Genomic DNA, 4,779 nt, shown 5'->3' with positions numbered 1-4,779 from the left:
AAGTGTCTGAGGTCCGAATGGACAAACTCCCCAGCAAAGACCAGGCTTCTGGAAGGAGGCTTTGCAGGGTCCAGCCAGAGACCCTCTCAGGGCTCCGAGGCCCGCCTGTTGGGGGCTCCCTACCCTCGCTGGGCCTGGAGAAGCTCCGCCTGACAGCCCTTCCCAGCCTGGCTCTCGCAGAGCTCGGGGGCTCCCCACTCTCAGCCGGGGCTCGCAGACACCCCTCGGGCTGAGGGTGTGCTGGGGCCCCTGGGGCCTGCCCAGCCATCCCCCGCTTTCTCACTCACCTGGATCCCGGGGCGCCACTCGGCTCTCAGAGAAGGATAAGAAGGAAATGCAAGCGAGCACCAGGGCTGTCCACATCTTGTGGGTGAGCCGGGAGCAAAACCGGGCACTCCCCGGGGCTCCCAGCCGCCGTTCAGGCTGCTAACGATGCCGGCTACCCGGCCGAGGGATCTGTGATCAAGAGACAAGGCGTCCGGTCAGTCACGCACAGCCTGGCCTGGTCTGGCGTGCCAACAAGCCAAGTGCCTCGACCAGGCTGGCACCCAGAAGAGCGCGCTGTGTCTCGCCACAGTGGTTAGTGATCTGACCAGCGTCTGTGTTTGATGGTTTAAAGCACTTCCTGACCCGGTTCCACTATGAGTCTCAACCCCACAAGTGCCCACTACCCACCCCGAGTTCAGAGTTTGAAGGAGCAGCAGGGCAAGGGCCGAGGCCTCCTGATCACCAAGATGGGCCAAGTCTTCCTCCTCAACGTCTCCTGTGGCCGTGGGACACAGCCCAGGCCCAGGGCACCTCTGTGCAGCCCGGACGGCGGACCAGGCCCTTCACACGGAGACGCCACTCAGCCAGCCACCATCCAGCCACCCATCCTGCCACCGTCCAACACCCCAGTGCCCGCTCCTGTGCCAGGCAGCGCACAGGACAAGAAGGTGGAAGCCGCACACCCGCCTCCAGGAAGCCTGCCGTCCTCGGGAGACACAGAAAAGGGGTCCCTGCGGGCGGGCGCAGACGTGGAACGGAGGCGTGACTCCAGCAGGAAGCCTTGCAGGTCTTGAAGGCTAAGTTGAAGGCGGGTCCTCTGGGAGACTGGGTGAGGGTGGGGAGCATAGGGTGCTGTAGGAGTCCAGAGGAGGCACTGAACTCAGGGTGGGTGGGTGGGTAGGAGTGGGTGTCAGAGAAGGTTTGCTGAGAAAGTGGCACCTGAGCCATGTTCTAGAAGATGGATGGGCTCCGCCTGCTGGAAGGCAAGTGGGAGAAAGCAGCAGGTGACAGCAGCAGGGTGAGACCCAGGGTCAGTGTGGTGAGACCTGCGATTAGACTGGACAGGTAGGTTGTCCTCCAGGTGAGGGGCGGGGAGGGCACAGGCCGGCAGGCAGGGACAAGGCCCCACGAGGCTGTGGAATTGGTGAGGGGGCGCCACTGTCGAGACGGAGGGCAGGCTGAGAGGACTGGTTGCAGGAGCCCAGCGTACATCCCATTAATTAATTAAATAGTCCACCTGTGGGAGACAGCCTGAAGGCAGAAACTTCCGGAAATGCCACCATGGCCAAGCCTTGCCAGGATGAGGCCTAGGGTGCACGGGGGTGTTGCCACACTCACCCTGGGTCCCTCTTGAGTGTCACAGGCTGGTACTCCTTGCTGCAGGGATGCCACGGGGAGCCGAGGGGCCAGCTGACCTCAAGTGTCCCGTCACCTCAGCCCTGCCCAACGGCCTGAGTCCCACATGGTCCTCCCGGACAGCAGCCTGGCCACACTCGGTCAGGCCTGGTCCCTGACTCACCGCTCGATTCGGGCAGAGGGCAGGCCGGTGGGACTCAAAGGGCAGGCAGGCAGCAAGAGTGGGGCTCCCCAGTGTCCCTCCAGAGTCAACCCTGCCTGAAGCCACCTTAGGCCTTCGGTCTCCCCAGGGGCCCTCACCGTGCGGGTCCCGAGTTCCACGGAGCATCACGGGAGGGAGCCGAGGGCACGGAATGAACATCCTGACCGGCTCCCCGCCCAGCACGGCCCTGCAGCCAGGCCGCTCCCGGTGACCGGCACAGGCTCTGTCTCCTCCCGCCCCCAGCAGCCCGAAGCGTCACAAGTGAATCACCGCTGCCCTGACCCACTTGCCCCCACCCCCACCCCACAGCTGCCCAAAAGGCCCTGGCAACCCACAAAGTTGACCCTGCCTCCACGGCTCAAACCCCCACTTCCCTAGATAACCCCAAAGCTCCGTAACACGGCCCCGGCGGCCTCCAAAGTCTGGCCCCACTGGCCTCTCCGCTACCCTCGCCCCCGTCCCGGGCACGTGGAACACCTGTCGCTCCCAGTGCAGAGCCCACAGACAGCCCGTGCAGCAGAAAGGGATGTTTCTGGGGCAGCCACACGGTGGCTTTCTGCCTCCTGTGATGGATGGGGACGGTTGTAAGGTGGCCCCATGACTGCAAACCCCATCTGAGCACAAGCTCTTCCGGAAGCCGGCACATCCCCTGGTGCTTCTGACCCCTCCCCACGAGTCACGGACTTTATCTCACTTCATCCTGCACTTTCCCTCCAAAACCGTCTGCAAGGGCTCGGGGCTCACAGGTTTGGAAGGTTGCTCAGCCCTACGAACCACAGATTGCATCCGTCTTCTAGAGAGCTGGGGCATTCTTTGTTGTGACAGGCAAGTGGGGGTGGGGAGGGGAGAGAAGAAACCGACACTGTCATGAGAGAAGAATCGGAGTGAAGGTCCCAGGCACGAAGAACTCGCCCCTCCACCCCCATCTGCCGAGGCCACGCAGCTGGGGTCCTGGTAAATGAATGCATTTAAGTGGCTCTCTCCAGCCAGTCACATCTGGGCATGTGCGGCCCTGCGCCTGAGCCTGGAGCTGGGTCCCCTGGGGTGGGATGACGTGTCAGGGCTTCCTGAGTGCACCCCAGGCCCCAGGCCCTCCCATGTCCCCTCGCTACAAGCCTCTAGAGCAGAGTTGGCAAACATTTCCTGTAAAGAGCTAGACGGCAAATATTTTAGGCTTTGTGGGCCACGCAGTCCTGGAGGATATGTACACGATGGGTGTGGCTGTGTCCCACTAAAACTTTGTTTGCAAAGACAGGTGGCAGGCAGGCCTGGTTTACAACCCCTGCTCGAGCAGTGAACTTCGGGGTGCGTAGACGCAGGGAGCGCCTGATTCGATGTGCTGAGCGGACTTCCTCCTCCCGCCTCACCCTGGGACAGACGTGGACCATTTCCCTCCTGTCCTGGGACAGGCCTCCCCCCAGAGCCCCTCTGCCGAGAGGCACCTTCCGTACCCCGTGTCAGCGAGATGCTGTGCACGGGAGCTCCCACAGTATTAGGGTATGGCGACACGAGCCGAGAAGCTTTGGAGGTGACTGGCTGGCATTTGTGTCACAGAAACAGATGAAGGCCACAGTGACCACACGGTCCCCACCTGTCCCCACCTTTGGACCACCCTCCCGGAGGACCTCAGAAGGCAGAACCTCTGCCGTGAAGAGCCACAGTCCGGGCCCCTCCTGGATATTGGGGGGCTCGGCCCTCAGGGCTTGGCTGTCTTCCCTTCCCCTTGAGGCTCCCTGAGCTTGCAGGGTCCCCTCCGAGCTCACTGTGCCGTCACCAAGCAGGTGACCCCGGCCCTGACACTCACCACAGGCAGGTGCTCAGGGCGCGCTCCCGGGCTCGGCACGGTGTGCTTGCCAGGCGAGGTCTGGCGCTGCAGGAGTGAGGCAGCTGCGAGGAGCGCTCCGGGCCGCGGCATGCTCTGTGGAACATGCGGGACTCGGGCAGATGCTCCGCTCTGGTAACTGTCGCATCTGGGGTTTGAAACAGAGTGAACACTTCTTAGGAAAAGCAGGAGGAAAACGGTCCGTGAGGAGGGGGGCAGCATTCAGTAGATCATGGCTGGGAAAATGAGACTGATCAAAACGTTCCCTGGCATGGCTTCCGGGCAGCACTTCCCTGCCCGGATTCCTCCTCAGGAAGCAATAGGACAGGTGTGCAGAGTGGAGAGCGACAGAGATGTGCATCACGGTGCTATTTATAATAGTACACAATCGGAATGGTTACGTAAAATAGGGTCCCACCATATATAAAATACTACGGCAGCTGTTAAAAATACACAAGTGTCTATTTACTGGCATGGGAAGATGCCCAGCGTGGAATGTGAAGTGAAATGAGCAGGTCACACACAGTACACACACCACGATCCTGTTTTTGGTTAAACAACCGTCTGGAAAGTTTTTATACCAGAATGTTCATAATGGTTATCCCTGGGGAACAGATTCACAGGTGATTTTCATTTTCTACTTTAGCTCTTTTAATTTTTTTAACAAGCTTGTATCACTTCTGGGAAACACTCCGAAAGCTCCAATGAAAGAGAGCAATGTCTGATTTTTTTCAAGTAATTTGAGCTCCCAGGCAGAAGAGGCCCACCTGACACAGTTTCACCCGCGGATTTTATAATTTAGAGAAACTTTATTATTTACATAACAGGAGATGCATTTTTTTTTTAAGAGCTGATCAAAACGTTAGAGGAATCCAGGGATATGACAGCAAAGCAAAGATATTAATCAGCACAAAGGCCCACTCCCTAACACAAATGCTCACCTATGCACAAATATACATATCTGCACAGGCACACACCTGTGAGCATGCAGTCACACTCGTGTGTACACAGCTGCTTGCATATCCATTCACACACAGCTACACATATATGCGCACTGCCACACGTATACATATGCAGTCACACCCATGCATGTGCGCAAAACAATCACACACACAACAAGGCGAGTGGACAC

The 4,779-nt window shown here is 59.1% G+C and overlaps 1 protein-coding gene across 2 annotated transcripts in view; it reads right to left on the bottom strand.

Moving 5' to 3' along the window:
- LOC102760668 (chromosome unknown open reading frame, human C11orf24) overlaps positions 1–3,883 on the bottom strand; it is a 5,492-nt gene extending 1,609 nt beyond the window's left edge. Inside the window, exons 1-2 of one of the 2 annotated variants that reach the window (XM_015569013.1) lie at positions 3,630–3,883; positions 288–456 (exon numbers count right to left, since the gene is read on the bottom strand). The gene's annotated coding sequence lies outside the window, so the exon portion shown is untranslated. Of the gene's footprint in view, positions 1–287; positions 457–1,313; positions 2,024–3,629 lie in introns of those variants that run through there. The other variant, XM_015569014.1, reaches the window with a different exon arrangement.
- Positions 3,884–4,779: the final 896 nt, after the last annotated feature.

This window comes from Myotis davidii, unplaced genomic scaffold (assembly GCF_000327345.1).
Source record: "Myotis davidii unplaced genomic scaffold, ASM32734v1 scaffold425, whole genome shotgun sequence".
NCBI classification, from domain to species: domain Eukaryota; kingdom Metazoa; phylum Chordata; class Mammalia; order Chiroptera; family Vespertilionidae; genus Myotis; species Myotis davidii.
Note: the sequence above shows the minus strand (reverse complement) of the source record. Positions and strands in the feature narration are given on the sequence as shown.